Raw genomic sequence first — 27,665 nt, 5'->3', positions numbered from 1 at the left:
AAACAAACTTGCTTGTCTGAGCGATTGGCTGAACAAGAAGTAGGACTGAATGGACTTGTAGGCTTTACATTGTTTTGCTTTTGAGTGCAGTTATGTAACAAAAAAAATTTCTACTTTTGTAAGTTGCACTTTCACGACAAAGAGAATGCACTATAGCACTTGTATGAAGTGAACTGAAAAATACTATTTCTTTTCTCTATCATTTTTACAGTGCAAATATTTATAATCAAAAATATATACTTTGATGTCAATTACAACACAGAATACAATATATATGAAAATGTAGAAAAACAGCCAAAATACTTAATAAATTTCAATTGATATTCTATTCTTTAACAGTGCAATTAAAACTATGATTAATCACGACTAATTTTTTTATTCACGATTAATTTTTTTTGAGTTGATTGCATGAGTTAACTGTGATTAATCAACAGCCCTATTATTTAGGGAAAAAGAGGATTCCTGATGAAGTGTGTCAGCAAATAGTTAAACCTTAAGGATATAGGAGAGATCTGCTCCAGTTAGCCCACGACGACGGACCATTTTGCAGGTCATTTGGGAATAGAAAGAACATGTGACAGGTTGAAGCAAAACTCCCATTGGCCACTTATGTATGACTCAGTGAGGGCCTACTGTAGGAGCTGTGACTTGTGTCAGAAACGCAAAGGATTTAAGGGACCTAGAAAAGTATCCTTGCAGCCTTTACCCATTAAAGGAGAGGCATTTGCCAGAGTGTCTGCAGATATTGTTGGACCTAAACCTTCCAGGAATGCAAAGAAATATATTCTTGTGGTAGTAGATTTTGCTACTAGGTATCCTAAGGCATAGCATTGTCTAACTTTGAAGCTGAGACCATGGCCACAGCTTTGTTCACTATCTTTAGCAAAGTAAGCTTTCTCAAAGAAATTTTAACAGACTGTGGTACTAATTTTATATCTGTAGTTTTTGAGATGTTATGGGAGTTGTGTGGGGTAAAGCATTTGAAAGCTGCACTCTACCACCCTGAAATTAGTGGACTTGTAGAAAGGTTCAATGGAACTCTAAAAGCTATGCTTAGAATGCATGTTTCCAGGCATGAGGGTGACTGGGATGTGTTGCTCCCATATTTACTGTTCACGTATAGCGTACCCCAACAATCCACAGGGTTTGCTCCCTTTGATCTCTTGTATGGGAGGCAGGTCAGGGGACTCTTAGATTTGATCTAAGAAAAGGAGTACTAATGGCACCTTAGAGACTAACAAATTTATGTGAGCATAAGTTTTCGTGAGCTACAGCTCAATTCATCGGATGCATGCAGTGGAAAATGCAGTAGGGAGATTTTATATACACAGAGAACATGAAACAATGGGCGTTACCATACACACTGTAACGAGAGTGATCAGATAAGGGGAGGTATTACCAGCAGGAGAGAAAAAAAACCTTTTGTAGTTATAGTCAAGGTGGGCCATTTCCAGCAGGTTTCAGAGTAGCAGATGTGTTAGTCTGTATTCGCAAAAAGAAAGGGAGTACTTGTGCCACCTTAGAGACTAACAAATTTATTTGAGCACAAGCTTTCGTGAGCTACAGCTCACTTCAGTTTACAAGAATGTGTGAGGAACAGTGGGGTGGGGGAGGAATAAACATGGGGAAATAGTTTTACTTTGTGTAATGACACATCCACTCCTAGTCTTTTCTCAAGCCTAATTTAATGGTGTTCAGTTTGCAAATTAATTCCCATTCAGTAGTCTCTCGTTGGAGTCTGTTTTTGAAGTTTTTTTGTTTTAATATTGCGACTTTACCTCCATTATGTCACTTTCCTCTCACAGCAGCAGGCTTAAGAATGTTGATTGTAATTTAAAACTTTATTTTACAATATTCATTTTTATTATTTTTTTCATCTTCTGATCTTTCAGAATACCACATTGAAATACAAACAAAGCACACTGAAATTCCAGAACATGACTACTGTATAGACTAGAATATTAATTAAAATGTTATCAAATTAAAGGTTGACAATTAATCTTCAGAACAACAGACTGTTTTATTGACATCTAGAAACTGTTTTGGAGCCAAATTAGTCCAAACTCTAATAGAAATAGTTTGACAAATAAGATATAGAAAAATAACATACATGAAAAAGATTTTGCACGTTGGCTATCCAACTCTTCTCCTTTTCTCATCCTCTCTCATTCCCTCTTTCTTTCTACCCTATCTCAAGAATATAGACTGTAATTTTACCAAGAATGCAACTACAGTTTACAATAACATCCAACTTGAGAAGTGCATTAATATTTTGGGTTTTTTTAATACATCTATTAAGATAACTAGGCTACTTCCCTAACTGAAATTAGGATGACATTCTTAAAAGTATTACAACCCATTTGTATGGCTAATTATCATATCACTTTTAAATACACGATGCTCCAGTAGAAGGCAGGAGGTCTCATTAAGTGTCTCATCTGCACAAGTGTTCCCTGGTTTAAAAACATTGTCCACAAACACAGTTATGTTAGTCAGTTTCAACACTCACAGCTATATCCAAATCTTTTTCTTAAAACCTTCAAAATTAGGGTGAACTAGATTAGAGAACAGAAAATTTAAAATGACAATTTAAGTACAATTTTACAAAGTTTCCAAAACATGTTTTTAAACCTTTATTTAAAACTGAATGAAAGGATGTTATTAACTCAGTTACCATGAATAGGTTTACATTAAATGATTAGTTATTTTGTGATGGACGTGGTTTATTGCTTTGTTGTTGTTTTTGAAAAATCAAACATCAATATTTCATTATTTTATTTCAAGCAATAACACTAATGTGTCTAATGTTGATTATGTGTGTGTTAGTGATTTGTTTAATAATTCTTCGAAGGCTCACATGCTAATCACATTACTTGCACAATTCCAACAAAATCTTAGAGAAACAAAGGCATTACCTGGCTGAAGGACAGTGATTTGCTTCCTGAAATTCAGCAAAATGGAATTTAACTGTACATCTTAATCAACAGATACTATGACAAAATACCATCAGCTTTGTGAATAAGAAACTTAAAGAAAAGGAGTGCCTTCCCCTTTAAATGAGAACTACTCACAGTGACTGGCTTACTGCCAATTCAGAATTTGGAGCTGGAGGCATTTCAACACCTCCACACAGCCTGTAATTTTCCAGCTGTGGGAGATTTTTCTTATATTACTACTGAAGCAGTAGCATTGTGGAGTCTTCTCTTTAGCTACTCAGGTCTCCAGAATTAAAGTGAATTATCTCTAAATGTTCAGATTAAAACAGTTTTAATACTGTATGATATACCAAAATAAATGCTACATAGTTATTTCCTTTAGAGGTCACAGTAAATGCAATGTTATAGAGAAATTGTTCCTCTATTAATAGCATTAACTGCAGGAAAGCTCTGCCAGAGCCCTATACTTTAAGGCAATTTAGATCACCCTTTTTTGTAAGCAAATTTCATGCAGACAATATCATTTATGGACAAAAATTCAGAAATAAATCTTTGGGTATTTTTCCCATCTTTCTTCAGTTTGTAACCATGGACATATTCACAACATTGTGGGTCAAATTTTCAAAAAAAACTCTCTAAATTTGCATCTTCAAAAATATAATGTTGGGAACATAAACAAAAAAATCCTGTCTGCAGATTGTGCAGACAGAAAATATGGCCAAATTTAAACTTGGCACAACTGTATAACCTTATATGTATATAACATAATGTGACTGTGTGAATATTATTATTATTATTATTAGTCTGAGTTTGGAATGACATCACCAATAATGATAAAAATCTTTATATCACATCATCTGTTTTGTTTCTCTAAAATACATGGTGAAACAAAATTATAGAAAATGTTTAGAACTTGAAACTATTGTATTGTTACTACTTGGGACATGTGCAGAAGAACTTTGAATCCAATCCTGCAAGCCCACTTCACATGGAACTCCAGCTGAAGTCAACGGGAAGAACTTAAGAGACAGGGTCCTTTTTTACTGAAAAGGTTGAGAAAGTTCCTGACATTGGACAGCAAGTGATATGAAATTTTTAAAGAAGCACTTTAAGGAAAATGAACATCTAGAAGAGTCACATTATCGAAAGTCAGATCTATAACCCTTACTCATGCTGAACAGTATTTAACTACACAAGAAAATCCTATTTATGTGAGTAAGGGTTCCAGAATCTAGCCCTAAATAAGAAAGAAAATAAGAAAATCAAAATTACCTAGGAAGCTTATTAATAATTGGTGGATTACCATTGTATACTGCAGATGACCAGTACATCCTTCACCATGTCCTGTACTAAATGCTAAGAAATTGAAGCCAGAATATATTCATATATTTATAGTTCACAAAAATCAAAACAAAATCAACATTTAACTCACACTTCTCCTCTGACTCCCCCAAATGTGAACGTTAATAATAAAAAAAAGGTAATCACCCATCACCAAATGCATTGCTTTTTAAAAAGTAAGACAACCTCTTCTGGGTCTCCATGTATTTTCTGTGTTATCTATTTGAGGCCAGATGCTACAAACACTTTCTACTGGACATGACAAATAACTGCTTTTAACTTGAGTAGTCCCACTGAAATTATAGTCTACACTCAGTACTAAGTGTTTCCAGGTTTGGACCTTTACTGTGTAAGCTCCTCAGGGCACAAAACATGTTTTCTTTGGTGTCTTGAATGGTGTTGAGTACAATGTTGGTGTTTAACAAAAAACAAACAGCAAACCTGGGCATAACATAAAGGCAATAAAGTCCTTAGAGAAACTAAATGCACCTGTTATCTAGAAAATTAACATCGTAACTATTAAATATTTATATCTATTAATACAGTACTAATAAACATCAACCCCTGTAGATATTTAGTGTGCATATGGTATTAATCTTTGGAAATTTGGGCCAGATCCTACAAATCTTTCCTACAGGGAGTAGTCCTCTCTCACATGAGAGAAGGTTTGCAGCAATCAGTCCTATATTAACTGTATTGTTAATTTTTTAAAATATTCTTAAAGTACATTCAGAAAAAAATTTTTAAAATGAAGAGTCCGATAGTCCCTGACCCTCATTCAGGTACATGTGTCTCTGGAAGGAGGACGGGTGCAAAACCTTCTCTCTCTTGGGCATCATGCGAAGGCCAAGAACTACTCCCCATATGCTCCCCAAGAGGTACATATTACCTGAAAGCAGAAAGATAGATAAAGTGAGGGCAGGTCCATGACCCTACCTCTTCTCTGCACTGGTCTGAAGAGTGTGGTGCATTCTGCTCTGTGCTACATACCAGAGAATGATGAGGCACAATGTCTCCCCAAGCTCATACTCAGCCAGTGCAACTGCATACTGTCCCTTACTTAGGACTGTGGCTAAATGCCACAATCTAGCTCAAAAGATTCGCCAGCTGGTTACAGCTGAATTACTTTGTACTGTATCTATTGTTATTTCTTAAATTTAGTAGCCCTTATAAACCCACAGGCTCTAATGAATGGGCACTGTAGCCTGTAATAGTGATTCAGCGCCTTGGATGAGAGAATATCATTTTTGGAAGACTCTGAAGCCATGTGCTGTGTATTTTGTGGCCGGGTTATTTAATTTGCACTTCTGCAAAAGAAGCATTGAATGTGAAGGAATCGAATGCCAGCAAATCAACCAATTATGACAGCATAGTGCAATCTGCAAGCACACCTGCTGACTGACAGTCCTACTCAATTTGTGAAAATTTTGTCAAACTGTAAATACTCACACCTTTTGTCTCTAAAACACAAGTTGAAATCCAAGCAGGGGTAACAGTGTGGTCTAAACCCTGCCAGGGAGACCAGAGTCTTTTTGTGGAAAGAAGAGGGTGAAGATGTAAAGATCAGACATGCCTACAGCTCATGAGCTCTCCAGGGAACAAGCCTGAACAATATTAAAAGAGAAATAGGAAGACAGCTGGGGGCTATTTGTGTAAATCAAGGTCACACACCTGGAAGCTCCTGGATATAGATGTGGCTAGACAGCCAGACCAGTATGAGAAGACAGGAAAGCCATCCTTTGAGGGGTGTCTTTTGGAATGACTGTGACCTGGCCTACCACTGAACGTTGAGGAAAGGGAGCTTTATTGTGTATTTTATTTACTCTGTACCAAGAGGGAAGAAACCCTAAGGAACTGCGTCTTTACCCCTGTGCTAAAGAAACTTAGGGACAGGGTTGGCTATACGGGAAAGAGAGATGACAGAAGTAGGCTAGAGGAAGGTGGTAGAAAGAGTATGGGGCATGATCCAGAGGCCTGCCTTATTTGTTTAGGGCCCAAGACTATAGTTCTCAATATAAGGAGGGCATGAGCTCCACTTTGATTCCTCGCCTGTAAAGGAAGACATTGTTAAGCAGCATGTAGTAACCAAAAGTTGTATTTTTTCCTGATGGCTGCTCAGTGGAATATGGGAAATGAGTTTGGTGGTCTCAGTCAAATTCTAAAGAAGAGAGAAAGTAAACAAACAAAAATATCATATATCATCACAACTGGTAATCCTTACCAGAATGGTCATGGAGAATGAACTTCATCTATTCTTTGACAGGTATCCGAGTAGCAGCCGTGATAGTCTGTATTCGCAAAAAGAAAAGGAGTACTTGTGGCACTTTAGAGACTAACCAATTTATTTGAGCATAAGCTTTCATGAGCTACAGCTCACTTCATTGGATGCATAAAGTGGAAAGTACAGTGAGGAGATTTTCTATACACACAGACCATGAAAAAATATACCCTATGATGGTGTCCCCTGAATAGATATGTGGGCACAGTTGGCTACAAGCCATCAGGAACACTATTCCCGATAATGTCACGGCAAACCTGGTGGCTGAACTTTGTGACTTTGTCCTCACCCATAACTATTTCACATTTGGGGACAATGTATACATTCAAATCAGTGGCACTGCTATGGGTACCTGCATGGCCCCACAGTATGCCAACATTTTTATGGCTGACTTAGAACAACTCTTCCTCAGCTCTCGTCCCCTAATGCCCCTACTCTACTTGTGCTATATTGATGACATCTTCATCATCTGGACCCATGGAAAAGAAGCCCTTGAGGAATTCCACCATGATTTCAACAATTTCCATCCCACCATCAACCTCAGCCTGGACCAGTCCACACAAGAGATCCACTTCCTGGACACTACAGTGCTAATAAACGATGGTCACATAAACCGGAAACCTACTGACCGCTATTCCTACCTACATGCCTCTAGGTTTCACCCAGACCACACCACACAATCCATTGTCTACAGCCAAGTTCTACGATACAACCGCATTTGCTCCAACCCCTCAGACAGAGAAAAACACCTACAAGATCTCTATCAAGCATTCTTACAACTACAATACTCACCTGCTGAAGTGAAGAAACAGACTGACAGAGCCAGAAGACTACCCAGAAGTCACCTAATACAGGACAGGCCTAACAAAGAAAATAACAGAACGCCTATAGCCATCACCTTCAGCCCCCAACTAAAACGTCTCCAACGCATTATCAAGGATCTACAACCTATCCTGAAGGACGACCCATCACTCTCACAAATCTTGGGAGACAGGCCAATCCTTGCCTACAGACAGCCCCCCAACCTGAAGCAAATACTCACCAGCAACCACGCACCACACCACAGAACCACTAACCCACGAACCTATCCTTGCAACAAAGCCCGTTGCCAACTGTGCCCACATATCTATTCAGGGGACACCATCATAGGGCCTAATCACATCAGCCACACTATCAGGGGCTTGTTCACCTGCACATCTACCAATGTGATACATGCCATCATGTGCCAGCAATGCCCCTCTGCCATGTACATTGGGCAAACTGGACAGTCTCTACGTAAACGAATAAATGGACACAAATTAGATGTCAAGAATTATAACATTCATAAACCAGTCGGAGAACACTTCAATCTCTCTGGTCACACGATTTCTGACCTTAAAGTGACTATCCTTCAACAAAAAAACTTTGAAAACAGACTCCAACTAGAGACTGCTGAATTGGAATTAATTTGCAAATTGGATACAATTAACTTAGGCTTGAATAGAGACTGGGAGTGGTTGAGTCATTATACTAAGTAAAACTATTTCCCCTTGTTTATTCCTCCCCCCCGCCACTGTTCCTCAGACGTTCTTATTAACTCCTGGAAATGTGCTGGAAATGGCCCACCTTCATCATCACTTCAAAAGGTTTTCTCTCCCCCCACCCCTGGTAATAGCTCATCTTAAGTGATCACTCTCCTTACAATGTATATTTTTTCATGGTCTGTGTGTATATAAAATCTCCTCACTGTACTTTCCACTTTATGCATCCAATGAAGTGAGCTGTAGCTCATGAAAGCTTATGCTCAAATAAATTGGTTAGTCTCTAAGGTGCCCCAAGTACTCCTTTTCTTTTTTCACCTATTCTTGTACACTTAAAGGTGGCCAACCCCGTTCAAGGGTGAGGACATGGGTGGAACACTGTGACTGTTTTGGGTATACATATAGGACATTAAGTCTCCATGGCTGTTGATCTGTCACCATTCAACTGCTAACATGTACATTTAAAATTTTAAAGAATTGTAAAAGTAACAAATAACACTAAAATAGTTGAATGAGATTTTCTAAAGTGCTTCATGTTGCCCTAAATCTGCTTCCATGGAAGCCAATGGTAAAACACCATTGACTTCCATGGGAGCAAAATTAGGCCAACATGGTGTGCTATTGAAAATCCCTCTCCTTGTCTTTATGAAATGTATATCTTGTTGGATACTGAAAGCTAGTGTGCCTCAGGGTTAGTGCCTCAATGCATTCAAGGGATGCTGTATGTACTGCTTTCGTTATGACTGTGTATCCTGCTACATGATCCTTTCAACATAATATCTACTTTGTTCCAGGTGTTAGGATTTAAGGGCCTAACCCTGCAAGGTACTGAATCCCTTTGACTTCTGTTTTTATATGAATGGGAAATTGAGAGGGCTAAGTACCTTGCAGGATTCAGTCCTTATAGGGATTACTCAACATCAATTCCATTTCCAAGTTTTCAGTTCTCCTCCTGTAAAGTACACTGGTTGCCAAGGCAAACAACAAATGCAGATAAATATCACTGTCAATAATAGCAACCACATGGTCAACAAAGCTTCCTCATGCAGTACAAGGATTAGTTACTAGTTATGTAAAATTAATCTATGATCCTATGTAGTCTTCGTTTACTTTTAACTTTAAGATTTTGAGATAATATTTATAATGATTTAAAAATCATTACACTTCTGTCCAATTTTTAAACCTACTATTATTACAAGTAACATCTAACATTATTTAACTGGTAGAAGGATTTTTTTGTACTTTTGACATTGTTTCATGTTTATTTTTAATATAGCAATAGAGGAAAGAAAAACTTTTTAAAAAGTAGGAAAATGTGCTTGTTGTCAGTCCGCAGATGTGTTGCTTTAGACTATTTTTAACAAAAGACTAGATTTCTAGTGTTCCTTTAACATAAGAAAATGATATTTTCTGTAGAAGAGACATCTGTTCCTTCCACCACCGCAATGCATATCTGATATGCAGTAGTTCTTGCTTTCATGAGAGGAAACCTTAACTATGCTTACATTTTAATTATAGCGCTATAAATAGAAGTTATTGTAACAACAGAAATAAAAGAATCTAATAATTTACTTAGCTGACATTGTAATAACTATATGAAAACTGGACCCAATCCCATAGAAGGAACTATCATTCTGATACAATCACTTCACTTTAAGACCACAGGTTGGGCAAAGAATGAGAAGAAGCAGAACTACAAATTGAGTTGCTAAAATAAACACACCCATTACCAGGGAGACTCTACAGACAATACTGCTCTTGAAAGAGACTAGTAAGTGGGTTATGCACTACCATGTCTCAAGCTGTACTGTGATCCTAAATAGACATCTGGGAATAGAAGAAAAACAACCCCAACATGAGATTTGGGAGCAAATTATTAAAAAGACAGATGTCAGTATATCTATTAAATTGCAGAATTATCTGATGGTAAATGACAGTAAGAAATAGAAGACACTCTGTCTTCATATAAAATTGGTATAAAATTTATGAGAGATTATACTTCTGTATTATATGTATGGGCCCCTGAGATCCAGCTTCCCTGGCATTAGGAGTGTGCTCATAAGACAGAGGGCAGATTCAGATCACCTTGGCACTGCAGCGATTTCTAGCTTCCAGAACAGTCCTTTGGGGCCATAAACAGCCAAATATAATTTAAAGCATCCTTAAGGCTGCTTTAAATTATACCAGGAGCCACGGGCCCATTCCTGCATATACTTACACACACTTAACTTTATGCATGCAAGGAGTCCCATTAACTTGGAACTACCCAAATGCACAATGTTAAGAACACACAAATATTTCCAGGGTTGGGGCCCAAACATGTCTCCAGCTAGCCCCAGAACTGTTATGTTACTAAAATGGTATAAAGCCACCTTGTCCTCCCATGACAAGCACATCTCAACTGGACAAAAGAATCTGGACTTGTATTTTTAAGCTTCTAAGATGGTGTTGTAAATAAGGGACAACAAAAAATTTGAAACCATAAAATACAGTTGAGCTCTATTATAAGAAACACTGCTGTGTCAATTATGATAGCCATGTTTGCCTTTTTACATTTGAATTTGAAACACTTTTCCCATAGAATATCTGGTTTTCCAAAAACACTTTCCCTTCCTGCTCTTCACTTCGTCCACTAAATGTGCCTTGGTTGAATCTCGATAAAATCTACATAGACTTTAAACTATGAAAAAATAAATGAGTCAACTAACTTTCAGTGCCTTGCTTAATTTGACTTGTGTTACTAAATATGAACAATCCAATGGAGTTTAAATGTGATTAGAAAAACAATACTTAACTGGATAATATTGTAGCTATGTATTCATAGTAACCATGTTTACCAAGACCAGTTTGCTCAATTGAACCTTCTTATTTCATTTTCTTATTGAAGAATTGCCAAAAGGAATTCTAATTCAGATAAGAGACCATTTTGTGACTCTGCCAGAGCAAATGTACTACAATAATCTCATTCTTCTAAGGGTCATCTATTTCTTTAACTAACTTTAAACATTAATTATTATGTGGTAACATTTCAAAAAACTGTATTTTAGAAAAACCTTCAGGATCATAAATGTGAATGTGTTTAAAAGGACTCACATGACAGGTTGCAATGCCACTCACTCAGATTTGGCCTGGCTGCCCGTCTGTCAACAAATCTGGTTGGCTCTGCAACCCTGTGAGCCTGCTTGCTCCCCCACCCCCCACCTATACAGTCCTTTCAGCACCTCTATAACGAAGCACCCCCAGCCACTGGAGAGAAGCAGAATGGGGGCACCAGGAACCTCAGTCCCCAGGATGGTGGGAGAATTGGATCTGGGCTTTGGGTGTTTCCTGGGGAAGAGGAGATGACAGAGGATGAGGTCTGGGACTCCAAGAACCATCTGTCCCTTGGTGAGGATGGTGCCCTTCAGACTGAACACCTCTCTGGGTAAGAGCTTGGGGTTGGGTGTGGGGCAGGGAGACCATGGAGCTAGTTGCAGGGGGAAGAGAGCTCAGAACTGGGTATGAGACTATGGAGGAGAGGGGGGAAGAAGAGTGTGGGGCACTAGGAAAGGAACATGCGTTGAGCTGAGTGCAGAGGGGAGAGTGCAGGGCGGGGCGTGGAGGCATCAGTGAAGAGAGTGCAGGCCTGGGAACAGGGGAAGAGAGATTGAGGCTTGGTTCAGGCACAGGGAGGAAGAGTTCTGGGACTGCTCCTTAGGAAAATTCTGATTGCATCCCTGCTTGTACACAAATTCTAGAAGCAGTGAATATATTCTGCACATATAAATTTCCTCTTGCAGAATGAGTTACATAAAGCATCTGTTTTCACTTGTTGTCCAAATGGTTATACCAATAAGTTTATTCATAGAGGTGGCTCCATTTTGGTCAAGAATGAAACAAAATCTCTACAGCTCTCTAAACATATTTTAGGGTCCTTTTTGATTCAAGGCACTGCACAAATGTGAGCCATTATACATACTGGACCAACTGGCTTCCACTGTTACTTGTCTTTCCAAAGACTTGACTGCCTGATGAACAACCCAGTGCATACAGAAGATATCTCCAAAACATATGACAGTAACCTTAAGAGCAACAGCCAGAGCTTGATACTGACTTTTGGGACTTAAAAAGTATGAATGAGTTTTGAAAGATGCTTTGAAATTTTACAGTTTAAGATAGAGAACATATTTTTTAAATCCCAGAATAGGTTGTGGTGGCTGACACACTGCACAACAACATGAGGAGTATCGTATTCAGATGTCACCTACACACACTTGAACATCCTGTTTTAACTGCTGCAGAAGAGAGTGAGAAAGGGGAAGAAAAAGTGAAAAAGTGAGAGTGAGTGGTAAAGAGGCAGTAATAATGGATATTGTGTATGGAATGAATGTAGAGAGACAGCAGGTCAATGGGTGAATGAAGAGCTAGGTTAAATGAATGGAGGGCTAAAGTAAGTAGGGGAAGAGAATGGAAGAGGGAGAGACTGCATTCAGAGGTTTAAAAACTTGAGCTCAGACAGCCATTTTTCCCCTTACACAGGAGAAAAAATAAATATTAGAGAGAACATCGATCTCAATCTAAACTCCAAAATTGTGGGTGCAAAAACTTGGGTATTGAAAATGGAACCTTGCCATTTTAAAGCCTGTTTTTGAAACTCTGGCCCTAGAAGTGGTGGAGTGAAGCTACCTTTATTCAAACCAAAGAGAGCTGGATAGGACTTCCAAGGGTTTTGAACCCAGAAACAGTTCCTGAGGATTACAGGTGCAATGTGTTGTCTCTATAGTGATCCCACCACTTGGTGACCCAAAACCAAAAAGGGGCTTGGATTTTTGAAAAATTGTGAACTTGTACCCTGCATAAACTACCTCTTAAGCAGAAAGTAAGTACCGGTAATAAGACTCTCTCAGCCTCTAATTAAAAAGAAAAGGAGTACTTGTGGCACCTTAGAGACTAACAAATTTATTTGAGCATAAGCTTTCGTGGGCTACAGCTCACTTCATTGGACGCATGCAGTGGAAAATAAAATTATTTTCCACTGCAGCTCACAAAAGCTTATGCTCAAATAAATTTGTTAGTCTCTAAGGTGCCACAAGTACTCCTTTTCTTTTTGCAGATACAGACTAACATGGCTGCTACTCTGAAACCTGTCATCCTCTAATTGTTATTCAAATAGTTTCAATAGTCTTAGCTACTCAGATCAGGTTCAAGCCCTGAGAAATAGCAGATACACTGTATCAAACAGCTGATTTCAATTATGTTCCCTCATCTGTCACAAGCACACATAGATCAAGGACAGCTTTTCCTCAGCAAAGTGTGAATCATTTACAATTACTTCCATTTCCTGTTGCAACTGATTCATGGTCAGCCCAAAAAGAAAGAGTGCTGTGCCTGATACATATTCACTCTGGAAGACAGATTGTGCAACAGCCTGATCCAAAGCCCATTGAAGTTGACAAGAGTCTTCCCATTGACTTCACTGGATTTGGGATCAGGCCGCAAAACAGGTGACAGAATGAACATGACAGACAGAAATTCAGTGGAACAAGCAAATATACTTTAACTTCCCATCTCTCCCTGGAGGAACCTCACCTAAAAGAATATGAAATAGAAATGTATATAACTTTTCTGCCATTAGGCCCATCCACAATGGTGATGAACACAATGCCAGAATCTGTTTAGCACCAACCAAGTTTAAACAGATCTGATCTCAGGGCTGTGGTCTTGATTGTGATCCACAGGTCCACTACACTGATCTTAAATGGTCTTTTGTGAAACTATTTTCCTCTCACAAACCATTATTTTAAAATTATTCCTAACAGTATGATTATCCCAAAAGGACTGTGTCATAAATATAAAAGGAAGGGTAACCACCTTTCTGCATACAGAACTATAAAAACCCTCCTGGCCAGAGGCAAAACCCTTTCACCTGTAAAGGGTTAAGAAGCTAAGATAACCTTGCTGGCACCTGACCAAAATAAACCAATGAGGAGACAAGATACTTTCAAAGCTGGAGGCGGGGGAACAAAGGGTCTGTCTGTCTGTGTGATGCTTTTGCCAGGACCAGATCAGGAATGCTCCTCAGAACTTCTGTTAAGTTAGTAAGTAATTTAGCTAGAAATGCATTAGATTTCCTTTTGTTAAATGGCTGGTAAAACAGGTTGTGCTGAATGGAACATATATTCCTGTTTTTTGTGTCTTTCTGTAACTTAAGGTTTTGCCTAGAGGGACTCTCTATGTTTTTAGTCTGATTACCCTGGAAGGTATTTACCATCCTGATTTTACAGAGGTGATTCTTTTACTTTTCTTTAATTAAAATTCTTCTTTTAAGATCCTGATTGCTTTTTCATTGTTCTTAAGATCCAAGGGTTTGGGTCTGTGTTCACCTATACAAATTGGTGAGGATTTTTTCAAGCCTTCCCCAGGAAAGGGGGTGTAGGGCTTGGGGGGATATTTTGGGGGGAAGATGTATCCAAGTGGGCTCTTTCCCTGTTCTTAGTTTAACACACTTGGTGGTGCCAGCATAGGGGTCAAGGACAAGGCAAAGTTTGTACCTTGAGGAAGAATAAGCCTAGGGGGTCTTTCATGCAGGTCCCCACATCTGTATCCTAGAGTTCAGAGTGGGGAAGGAACCTTGACAGAGTGTGACATTTTGCAGTGGAAAGAATAAATAAAGCATAGACAGTAATCTCGCGCACATATACTAAAATTAGATGGACATCTTCTTTAAAATGATTGCATCTTTCCTTTGGATGCATCATGATTAAGTTCAACGAACCAGATCCTCAGCTGGGTGCAACTCCATTGATTTCAATGGAGTTATGCCAGTTTAAACCACCTGAAGATCTAGCCCACATATTCAGTGTGCTAATATCAACATCTGTCTCTAGGGAAAAAAATAGCATTGAGAAAAAAGAAAGAATCTAGTAAAACAGCCACTGGGACAGCACAATGATATATATTCAGGACTGAGAAATGCTGTAACGCAGAATACTTGTATTTGGGATCTGACTTGGCTTGCTTGCCGGTGGACTTTCTGAGGCAGAATTTAACTTAGACGTGACATACTGTACTTAGTGGTTTAGTCTTACTCCAATGCATAGAGAGCTCCAGAGTTCCATGTGTGCACTAAAGAGACCTTCATTTATTTATAGAATATTTATTTATTTGTGCTGTTGCAGCCATGAGACTTGACAGAAAGGGTTCTCCACACTGTCCTATAACCAGCATTTTGTAGATACTGCTTTGAACAGCATCAGCTTAACCAAACTCACTAGCAGAGGGAAGTGTTCAGGTGACAGAGAGAAAGGAAAAACAACAATTAAGCGGTAGTCAGTGAAAGAACAGAGTTCAGGAAAAGAACATTAATATTCTCTGTAGTGGGCTTAAAGAGCCTGGGTAATAGGATAACGATGGATTCTTTGCCCTTACAAAACATCATTCATCAAAGATCTGAATGAATTTTAATAGTATGAAGAAAACCTCCCAATACCATTATAAGGAAGATCATCATCCCCATTTTACAGACAGGTAAATCAAGGCAAAGAGAAGGTTTGTAATTTACCCAAGATCAGAGAGAGATACAGTGAAAGAGCAAGGAATAAAATCCAGGAATCTTAATTACCACTCTCTTGCCCTAACAACTAACTACTCTTAGAACACCTCATTTCAAATGGCAGAAATGTTCAGAGATAAAAGTGTAAGACCCATATTATGTCTGCCCCTAGCAATGTGTCCCATGCCTAAATCCACCTGATAATCCATTATGAAATCATGTTATACATGTTGTTTTCTTGTAGAATACTATAAACATGTGATGTCTAAAAACTTGCAGTGCACCTTTAAAAAGAAGTTACAGTTAGGTTTTTAATCTGGAGATAAAGATAATGTGAGATGCATACCATATAGTTGCACATTAAAGTGCATACTAAAAACACAGAATAGATTAAAACCCCTATTTAAATTGTCATCTTCCTTTTCTCTGTTATGTTTTTATTTAGCATAGACTCTGCTTGATCAAGTCCAAAAAAAATCCCAACCGAAACCACAAAAAACAGATATCCCTGCCCTGAAGATTTTATAATCTAAATAACTCTTCCAGTTCCTGCGTTCCCTAATCCAAAATGAGCTATTTAATAAAGTTACAGGAAGGGTATTACTATTTATGGTTATTAATAGAAACATTCATATATTTCCCATATTGTGGCACTTCTGCCTCTCTTGGAGGGATGTTTGCTTAAGTTAGCTGAAGACACACCAGGAGACATGTTCTTTTTTCATAAACCAAATTCCTAGAACTCTTTCTATGTAAATCCTTAAGATTTAAACATTTGAAGTATTTTTTATATTTTTTTTCCTATCTTGACAAGGTGGGTTTTTAAGATGCACCCCCAGAGTTCGCTTTTTTTCCTGAAAAAGAATCTGAGCTGGAGTTTATTTCTCACCAGGTTAAATCCACAAAAGAAAACTTTCCAATATGCCAGAGCTATTGTTGGTATAGGTGTATCATCTATGCTTACTTGAAGATTTTCCTCTGGAAAAAACCATGACTGTTTCTCAGTAAATATTCAGGTGGCATATAGAATGATTAGATCTAAAGCCACTAGCCAGAGTGGTTACAAGTCACCTGTTTTCTGAACTTGTCCTATAGTGTTCCAAGGAGACACAACAAATATTACATTACCATTGGTCCAAGCACACTCAGGCCAGACAACTGTGGTCAACTAACACTAACTATCACTCTTTCGAACATGAAAGGAACAAAACAGTAATTTCAACTTGGACTAGAAGTGAATACTCACTACATTTACAGCTGCTATAGTCCCCCCCGCCCCCCTCCCAAATTAGTGCATCTCTAGTCAAAAAAACAACAACAAAAATACCCAAAAACCTTTATGACATGCTTCTGAGTAAAGAGGAACTGGGAAAAAGTCTGGAAAGCATATCCATTCTGAGATGGGTCGCTTGACTACAAAAGTAAATGAGAAACAGACTTCACTGAAAGAAAAATGGCTACAGAGACTAATTTGCAAAACAAGAACAAGTGATCTACCTGAAGTAGCAGATCCATGAGAGTGGGGTGGAGAAGAAGACAGAAGGATGGATAAATAATGCCTCTCCTTCCCTATTCCCCATTCCCCCCCCCAAAAAATAATCAGCTGGGAAAGGAGAATGAGATTACAGCCCTCTGAGAGTGCAGTCAATGCTCCCTAGTTTTTGCAAGTTATTTGGATTCCATAGTGATGGGCACCTAAGATTACATAACTCAAAGAAAAGAAAGTGAAAGAAAGGGTCTGCACAAGTGCAAACACTTTCCTAGCTAAACTAAAAACAAAACTGGAAGTTTCGTTACAAGATATCTAGTAATAGTCTTTATCCTCAACCCAGACCTCCTCTAAGTAAGTACAGCTCCATTCATGTGAATTAGTTTGTATCAGGCTTGAATCTGATGTTCCATGCCCTCTAGCTAGAAAGAAGAGTAAAAGTTAGAGATGAACAAAGAGCATTATACATTACTTTTTAATTTTAGTATTAAATCCGCACTGTGCCATGTTCCTATGAACACTCACGGTGCGGCTTTCACAGATTCTAAGGCGAGAAGGGACCATTGTGATCATCTAGTCCAACCTCCTGTAGAGCACAGATCATACAACTTCCCCAAAATAATTCCTAGAGTATACCTTTTAGAAAAACATCCAATCTTGATTTAAAAATTGTCAGTAATGGGGAATCCATCATGATATTTGTTAAATTGTTCCAATAGTTGATTACTTTCATCGTTAAAAACATAGGCCTTATTTCCACTTACTTCCAGCCATTGCATTATTATATCTTTATCTGCTAGACTGAAAATCCCATTATCAAATATATGTTCCCCATGTAGGTACTTATAGATTGTGATCAAGTCACCCCTTAACCTTCTCTTTGTTAAGCTAAACAGATTGAGTTCCTTGAGTCCATTACCATAAGGCATATTTTCCAATCCTTTTGCAGTGATGCAATGACTAAGGAACAGTATTCATTGTCAAGAATCAGAGGGGTAGTTGTGTTAGTCTGTAACCACAAAAACGACAAGGAGTCCAGTGGCACCTTAAAGACTAACAAATTTATTTAGGCATAAGTTTTCGTGGGTAAAAAACCACTTCTACAGATCCATGGAGTGAAAATTACAGATACAAGCATAAATATACTGGCACATGAAGAGAAGGGAGTTACCTTAAAAGTGGCGAACCAGTGATGACAAGGCCAATTCAATCAGGGTGGATGTGGTCCACTCCCAATAATTGATGAGGAGGTGTCAATACCAAGAGAGGGGAAACTGCTTTTGTAGTGAGCCAGCCACTCCCAGTTCCTATTCTAGCCCAAATTAATGGTGATAAATTTGCAAATGAATTGCAGCTCTGCAGTTTATCTTTGAAGTCCATTTATGAAGTTTTTTTGTTGCAGGATGGCTACTTTTAAATATGTTATTGAATGTCCAGGGAGACTGAAGTGTTCTCCTACTGGCTTTTATATGTTACCGTTCCTGATGTTTGATTTGTGTCCATTTATTCTTTTAGAAAGAGACTGTCCGGTTTGGCCAATGTACATGGCAGAGGGGCACTGATGTGTCACATGATGTGTCACAGATGTTATATACATTGTTTTTACTTATCTGTGTCCTGTCATAATGTAATAGCAAATATTTACATTATAAATACCCCATAACTAAATACCATCAGACGTCAAAGAAGCCTTGTGAATGTTAATGAAGGACTTTATCAGAAAAAGTCTTAATTCCAAAGCAAATGGCCATCACTCACAAAGTGCACTCCTCGCTCACCATTATCAAAGGAAAAGTCCACATGGGTAGAGAAAGACTGTCAGCTTGTTTTCTGTGAGAAGAAGCTATAAGAAGGGATTCAAAGAAAGATCCTTCATCTCTCAACTGTTTGGACTCTTACAGGGAAGTGTACCAGATGTAAAGCGGAGATCCCCAGAGAGATCCTGGGTACCCTTTAAAGACTTTGGGGAAACGGACAGTTTATTACATCACTGCCATCATTTGGAATTACAAACTGTGATTCACCTGTACATATATTTTATCTGCTTTAACCTCTCAATCACTCTCATTTACTTCTCTTAGCTAATAAATCTTTAATTAGTTTACTAGTGTTGTCTGGTATAAGATCTGGAGTACCAATTGATCTGGGGTAAGTGACTGGTCTCTTGGGACTGGGAGAAACATGATGTGGTGTAATTTTTGGCTTAAGTTATTTTATCACAAAGTCCAGTTTCTCTGGATGGCAAGATAGGATGGACAGTCTAAGGGGACAGTCTGTGATACCATGGTAAGAATGGTATAGTGATTCAGAACTTTCACATTTGGTGCTGGCTTGGTGAAATCTAATTATAGAACACACCATCAGTTTGGGGTATGTGCCCTGTTTCTGAAAGTCTGCCCTGAGGTAGGCACTCACAATTGTGAGCCACTCCACTCAGTGTAACAATATTAGCTGTTGTTAATCACCAAATGTTTAGACCTGTATGCCAGGACAGCACAGAGGGGCTAAACATGAAAGGAGACAGGGACTAAACATTAGTAAACAGAGAAATAGAGAGATTTAATTTAATTTAAGATTCTTCATTAATTGGCCTTTCTTAAGACAGCTCGTTAAATAGCTTCTTCTAAAGTAAATGATGGAGGTATTTTTTTTCAATTTCATGCAATTTAGTTAACATTGCTTACCTTGCACACCTATAAACTTTCTGGTTATTAATAATTAACCAACATGATCCACCTATCTTTAAACAATTATTTTGCTTACCCATAAATAGCCTTATTAGCTATGAGATACTATGACTGGTTTCTCAATAATTTTGGAAAATAAGACCTCGGTTTCAATTTACCAAGAAAGAAGTGCCTCACCAAAAGCAGGCCCACTCTCAAAGGTGTAATCCATGTGAAAAAGCTCTCTGCAGAAAAGCACAGAAAAGAGATTGTAACTGAAGTAACTAGTCATTTGTGTTCTGTCATTTATGTTGTTTAATGTTTATTTTTCTTTCTTTAATAATAATAATAATAATAAAACAGCCAAAACAGTAATTATTTTATTTGCTTTCAATCACAATATCCCCTAAACACAGAGGATGGGGTGGAGATTAAAGATTATCTCGGCATGGCCCAGCACCTAAGCAAATACTTCTCAGTTTTTAATGAGGCTAATGAAAAGCTTAGGGATAGTGGCAGGGTGGCTAATGGTAACGAGGATATGGAGATAAAAATTACCACATCCGAAATGGAAGTCAAAATCAAACAGTTCAATGGGACTAAATCAGGGGGCCTGGATTATCTCCATCCAAGAATATTAAAGGAAATGACACATGAAATTGCAAGCCCAATAGCAAGGATTTTTAATGAATCTGTAAACTCAGGGGTTGTACCCTATGACTGAAGAATTGCCAATATAGTTCCCATGCTTAAGAAAGGGAAAAAATGTGATCCAGGAAACTACAGGTCTGTTAGTTTGACCTCTATTGTATGAAAGGTCTTGGAACAAATTTTGAAAGAGAAAGTAGTGAACAGTAATCGAGATAAAATACAACATAGTTTTACAAAAGGTAGATCATGCCAGACCAACCTGATTTTCTTCTTTGAGAAGATAACTGAGTTTTTAGACAAAGGAAATGCAGTAGATCTCATCTACCTGGATTTCAGTTCCACATGGGCAATTATTAGTTAAATTGGAAAAAATAGAAATTAATATAAGAATTGAAAGGTGGATACGGAATTAGTTAAAGGGGAGATTACAATGGGTCATACTGAAAGGTGAATTGTCAGGCTGGAGAGAGGTTACTAGTCGAATTCCTCAAGAACCAGTCTTGGGACCAATCTTATTTACCATTGTCATTAATGACCTTGGCACAAAAAGTGGGAGTGTGCTAATAAAATCTGCAGATGACACAAAGTTGAGAGGTATAGCTAATAAGGAGGAGGACCGGAATATCATACAAGAAGAACTGGATGACCTTGTAAACTGGAGTAATAGAAATGGGATGAAATTTAATAGTGCGAAGTGCAAGGTCATGCATTTAGGGACGAACAACAAGATTTTTTTCTATAAACTGGGAACTTATCAGTTGGAAGAGACAGGAGAGGAGAAAGACCTGGGTGTATTGGTTGATCACAGGATGACTATGTGACGTGGCCGTGAAAAAGCCTAGTGCTGTCCTAGAATGCAACAGGCAAGGTATTTCAGTAGAGAGACGGAAGTGCTAGTAACCTTATACAAGGCACTGGTGAGGCCTCATCTGGAATACCATGTGCAATTCTGGTCTCCCATGTTTAAGAAAGATTAATTCAAAGCGGAAAAGGTGCGGAGAAGGGCTACTAAGATGATCCAAGGAATGCAAAAACTAACTTATGAGAGGAGACTCAAAGAACTTGGCTTGTTTAGCCTAACCTAAAGAAGGAAGAGGTGAAATATGTTTGCTCTCTATAAATACGTAAGAGGGATAAATACCAGGGAAGGAGTATGTGACACTACACCCAATATTCTTCATAGAGATATGGTTATGATATGATTATGGCATAACTAAGATGTATTTAAGCAAGATGGGTCATACGAGATATCATTGGAAAGGTTATGATTTCCTCAATATGATTATCCTATTTGTATGCATGTATCATTTTTGTATCTGAAGTTAGGCATATCGTCTATGCATCTATTAGAAATGTGTGTTTACACTGGGAACGCCCACTAGACAGAATGAAATCAGTCTGGATAGCCAGTTGCGAAGGGCCATTGGGGAAAAAAATTGATCCTTGAAGATGCTAATCTCCCACCAGGAAGTCTTCCTGGGGACGCTACTAACTAACTACTAAGCTTCTCAGTTATGACTGCAGAGACATATGACCAAGTCACGTGGTACTGGACTCTATGATAATATGAGTATTTTTCCACTGACTGGGGGTAGGAATCACACTGGGAGACAAAGGATTCCAGCCATATGTAAAAACTAGTTAAGGTAGGGGATTGACATCATCGTGGTTCGTTCTTCATTGACTCGCCACCCAAAAAAGAGGACTGTGGGAAACACCTGAGAAGAAAAAGACTGGACTAGGGGAGAAGGGCTGAGCACAGGTGAGAGGGTTGTCTCACCTGTGAAAGGAATGTCTGGAGATTTAAGCTGCAAGCCAGTGCAGCTCGCCTTCAAGAATCTCTGCAATCTACCTAAAACAACATTTAGGGAAAGAATTTTCTACTTATAACCTGTTTCTTTAGTATACTAAGCTTGGATTGCATGTTTGTTTTATTTGCTAGGTAATCTGCTTTGATCCGTTTGCTATCCCTTACAATCACTTAAAAACTATCTTTTGTAGTTAATAAACTTGTTTTGTTTTTTTCTAAAACCAGTGTGTGTGGAAATCATAACTTGGGGCAGAAAGCTGTGTATATCCCTCTCCACATTGAGAGAAGGGGGCAAATTTCATGAGCTTATGCTGTACAGGTCTCTGTATAATGCAAGACAGTACAATTTTGGGTTTACCCTCTAGAGGGGTGTGTGCACTTGAGTACTGGGCAATTTCTTAGCTGAGTTGTCCCAGGCAGAGCTGATCTCTGCATCTGTGTGCATAGCTGCAGCTGGATGTACCCCTACCTGTATGCGTCTGGTAAAGTGCAGTCTGAACCTGGGAAAGGCTTTGACAAGCTGCATATTAGTACAATGTAAAGGGAACCCCGGCTGGTGGGTCAGGTGGGCTCAGTGGTACCCCAGTTCCAAGTGGCACCCAGAGAGGGGGGCGGGAGAAACCCATCACAGACAGGAGTTATTTAAGTTAAGCACTAATGTATACACAAGAACAAATGGCTATAGACTGGCCATCAACAACTTCGGGCTTGAAATTAAGGGAAGGTTTCTAACTATCAGAGGAGTGAAGTTCTGGAACAGCCTGCCAAGGGAAGCAGTGGGGCTAAAATACCTAACTGGCTTCAAGACTGAGCTTGATTAGTTTATGGGGAGAATGGTATGAAGGGACTGCCTACGATGGCAGTGGCCCATCGGCATCTGCCAGTAACAAAAATCCCCAGTGGCTGGAGATGGGACACTAGATGGGGAGGCTCTCAGTTACTACAGAAAATTATTTCCCAGTTATCTGCCTGGTGGGTCATGCCCACATGCTCAGGGTCTAACTGATTCCCATATTTGGGGTCGGGAAGGAATTTCCCCCAGATCAGATTGGCAGAGACCCTAGGGGGTTTTTGCCTTCCTTTGCAAAATGGGGCACAGGTCACTTGCAGGTTTAAACTAGTGGAAATAGTGAATTCTCTGCAACTTGAAGTCTCTATTTTGAGGTCTTCGGTAACTCAGCCAGAGGTTAGGAATCTATTTCAGGAGTGGGTGAGTGAGATTCTGTGGCCAGCAATGTGCAGGAGGTCAGACTAGATGATCATGATGATTCCTTCTGACCTTAAAGTCTATGAGTCTAAGATGTCTAAAAGACAGCCTGTGATTAGAAGAATGGGAGTCACATTCCTAAATTGTCAGTAAGAGAGACAATTACTAAGAGCTGGCCTATCGTTTCTTGTTTCTCTAGACTAAATATTTTTAGTATTTTGGGGTGAGGGTATAAAATTACTTGACATTCAACACAATTTAAAATTACTCCTCGTACCCCACAGCTAGCATTCAATGGCAAACAAAGGTGTGTTCTTAAAATGATATTTTTATAGAAGATACAGCAGAGTTATTTACAGTGAGAGCCGTGATTTCATAAACTCTGGTGGACATGACAGCCATGAGAAAGCAAGTTTTAATAAATTGAGACATTTGACTCAGTAGTCCCATATTTCCAAAGACTGGCAAGGCTAAGTACTGAAGAACATAGGCTAGGTCTCAGACTGGCAAGTTCTATCCGAAGGCTGATATGGAAAAGCGACTATGTCTTGAAAGAGCTCTGAAATGTAAATTTAGAATGCCACTAAAATGTTAACTTTGGGAAATAACATCGCAGAGTTTTACACATTTCTAGTGCTCCCATCACAGTGGTATCTAGATGCCAAGTTCTTTTTCTACCTTCCATTCAATATGTTATTTGTACAAGTCTTCCTTTGAGGAAATAACCATATCTTTGGCTAAAGATGTCTCTGCAGCATTAATTTTTTATCTAAAGCTCTTTTATCTCTCAAGCCTGGAAAGCTTCTCTCTCTCAAGGGGGATAGTGGCATACAGAGCAGCTACTGCCCCAACTTCCCCACTCCATCTCACCAGTTTCTGACTGTACAAAAGGCCATCCAATATCTGTGAGTGCAGGGGGAGTCCGCAACAATTTAACCTTTTCCCTGTCCTCAGGATTAAAAGGCTTCTCAGGAGCACAGTGCTACCCTCCTCTCTGTATAGCTGTATGTGTAGCTGAGTCACTCTCAACTACCTTTTAAAGTTCAGATATGACAAACATTTAATTTCCTTTGACTTTTTACAGACTCATTTGTTGCATTTAAAATATTTTAAAGTAGTCAATATAAGCAAAGATAATATTTTCACAGAACTGAATTTAATAAAAAGTTACTTAGCACTAACTTGTAAAAAAGTTCTTTTTGGATTTTTTACTTCACTAACTTCTTATCTGTGAATTTATTTGCATAACAGAAACAATGTCAGACAACTAATTTATGCAAATGTATGCAAATAAATGGATCAATAATGCAATTTCCATATAATTTAAATTGCAGTTTACAAAATAAGAACAAAAAGCTGTGAGGCTACAATCACAAGCATGCTTAAGAACATAAAGGAGGAGTGAAGAGAAAGAAGGTCATGTTTGTAATGTTAATATTTGCAGCTTAATGATGTAGATAACAGAATATTTTGCTACACTGCGGAATCCAACAACTGGATATTTCAAAATCCTGTGTAGGCACATGGCCACAAAATGTGAAGTCTATGTTTTGAAGCTGTTTTACCAGCTCTCATAATTTCATTGCAAGTCTTGCAATATTTGAGGTTATCTTATAGCTCCAGCTCTTGGAGTTGTACACTTAAATGAGAATCTTGACTCTCATTTAAAACAAAAAGTAAGGTGCTAGCCCTCACAGTTGCAGAGGAGCCCTAAAAGCTGAAAAGCCAGAAGGCAAACAAAATACCCAAGATTTATTATTAGTAAAATCTCATGATTTTTGAATTGCTTGAGGTTCGCAACAATGTAAATTCATAAAAGTTTACTAAAGTTTGCAAATACACCAGTTGATGTAAGATGTCTGCTATAAGAGTGTTTTTGTAGTTATTGTGCTTATAAACATGCTAAAGTTCTAAGAGTTTCATTTTTTCATATCTACAGGTTTTACTTAGTCTACAATAATCTTCTGTGTTAAATGCTTTGCAAAAATATAGTGATTTTTTTTAAAACTGTGAGACAAGATGCTGCCTGTTACAAAGCATGTTCCCAAAAGGGTGAATAATTGAACCTTCTAACATATTTTTCCTCTGTCATTTTCAATACAACAGAAATAGTAAGTAAACAAGCATAAAGAAACAAACTGGAGTAGCTGAATACAATACTATACATGCAGTAAAGTAAGACCACTAGGGAAATTTATCACAGAAGGCTTCAGAAAATAATCGAAGAACACTGTGCATGCCAGTGATAGACACTATCCCAATACAAAATCAAGTATCTTTACGACAAACAAAATGTATCTTTTAAAAGTCATAATCCATCACAGCATATCACGCTGACCCAATATGGCCTCATTGTTTAGCTGGGCTCTCTTGTCTGTCTATATTCATCTGTTGTCTCTTGTCTCAAACTTAGATTGTAAGCTCCTTAGGGCAGGCACAGTCTTTTTGATCTGTACAGCACCTAGCACAAGGGGGTCTTGGTCCATGTTTAGGGCTTCTAACTGCTACAATAATACAAATAATAAATAATAATTATCATCATTTTGCTATTGGCATTATGCCCCAAAGGAATTAAGGATATTACTTAGCTGCCAACACCTCCATGAGACAGACAAGTTTTATTTTCCCCATTTTACAGGTGTCCAAATTTAGACTGAGGAGTTAAATGACTTGCTCAAGGTCACAGAGAGAATCGGTGTCAGAAGTTATTACAATTAACAACTTCCTGATTTGGAGACACATGATCATTCCACTAGACCATCCTGCCTTTCAATGATTGTTCTAAAAATACAAGTTTAACACCGGTTATTCAAACCCAGTTCTCCAAAACACTGATTATCTGAAATTATAAAACATCCCCTTAACACCAAAATTTCATTTTTCAAAATTTGACTGTTCTCAAAAGTCACTTGGGTAGGGGAGGATTTACCTGCAAATATATATATATAAATTTAGAGAACTAGTTTTCCCTTTGTAGAAACAATGTAGACAAGACAATCAAAGTTACAAAAAAAAAACCCCAGTATTGTTGAGTCAACAAAACAAAAATCTGTTCACAGGCAGTGATCAAACTGTAATTGAAATAAAACAATATCCTCATGAAAGTAATACATCACCAAAAGCAGATCAGTGTTATTTGAATTGCAGTAGCACCTAAAGGCTCCAATCAAGGATTGAGGCTCCAGTATATTATGCACTATACACACACACACAATCAGTGCTTAAAGTGGCCTGAAAAAAAAAGTGTGTGGAGTGTCTCATTACCCACACATCTACTCACGCTCCCTGCCTAACAATTAATTGTGCCCCAAAAATCAATCCTGCCCTTTAGATTCCACCATCAGTTCTGCACTTCAGACCCACATTAATGTTACCCCTATCAGTTCTGCCTAAAATATTAAGAGAGCAAGTACAAGCAAGACTTGAAAAATAGGCACTGACTGTTAAGACTGATAAGAAAGAGTAAGAATTAAGAGTATGGGGGGGAATTCAATAGCAGAAAATAAAGTAATTCATGCATCAAAAATCTCAGACAACTAAAATGTTACTGCTGTTCTCCACAAGAAAGGTGACAACATCTAACCGCAGACTAGTGATTCAGTAGCAAAGGACTTGAGAAAAATAACTCTGAGCACAACAAAAATTACATTAGCATCTAGGAAATAATATTAAAAATATTGTTTGTTTTGTTTTAAGAGACTAAGGTATGTTGTAATGTGAGGACTCAGACAGGACTCTCGCTTTCAGGTGCTTTTTATTATTATTAAATATTTATATTGCTGCAACATCTAAATGCCTCAGGCAGGATCGGAGCCCTATTGTGCTAGGTGTTGCACAAACACATTACTACTTTAAAAAGAAAAGGAGTACTTGTGGCACCTTAGAGACAGCTACAGCAAGCTTATGCTCAAATAAATTGGTTAGTCTCTAAGGTGCCACAAGTCCTCCTTTTCTTTTTGAGGATACAGACTAACACGGTTGCTACTCTGAAACCTGTAATTACTACTTTAATGACCAAGAACTACTCACTTTAGTAAAGTTAAGCATCCACGTATGTGTTTGCTGGATCAGGGCCCTAAGAAGATCAGTTAACAATAGGAAAGATAGAGCAAGGGGGATACAATATACACACAGACACACACACACACAGATAAAAATGGAATTTCTTAAATTATTATAAACAGACAAAGCATCAACTATCTCCATCTGGAACTCAACCCAGTCATCACTAAATTG

At 38.3% G+C, this 27,665-nt stretch overlaps 1 protein-coding gene across 3 annotated transcripts in view; it reads right to left on the bottom strand.

Moving 5' to 3' along the window:
* The window catches only part of PPP4R4 (protein phosphatase 4 regulatory subunit 4), a 119,323-nt gene that overhangs the window by 87,915 nt on the left and 3,743 nt on the right, over window positions 1-27,665 (bottom strand). Inside the window, exon 1 of one of the 3 annotated variants that reach the window (XM_073349557.2) lies at window positions 2,916-2,934. The exons of the other annotated variants lie outside the window; for them this stretch is intronic. The gene's annotated coding sequence lies outside the window, so the exon portion shown is untranslated. Of the gene's footprint in view, window positions 1-2,915; window positions 2,935-27,665 lie in introns of those variants that run through there. 3 annotated transcript variants of the gene reach the window in all.

This window comes from Lepidochelys kempii, chromosome 6 (genome assembly GCF_965140285.1).
Source record: "Lepidochelys kempii isolate rLepKem1 chromosome 6, rLepKem1.hap1, whole genome shotgun sequence".
NCBI lineage: Eukaryota > Metazoa > Chordata > Testudines > Cheloniidae > Lepidochelys > Lepidochelys kempii.
This window is presented reverse-complemented; position numbering and strand designations above follow the sequence as displayed.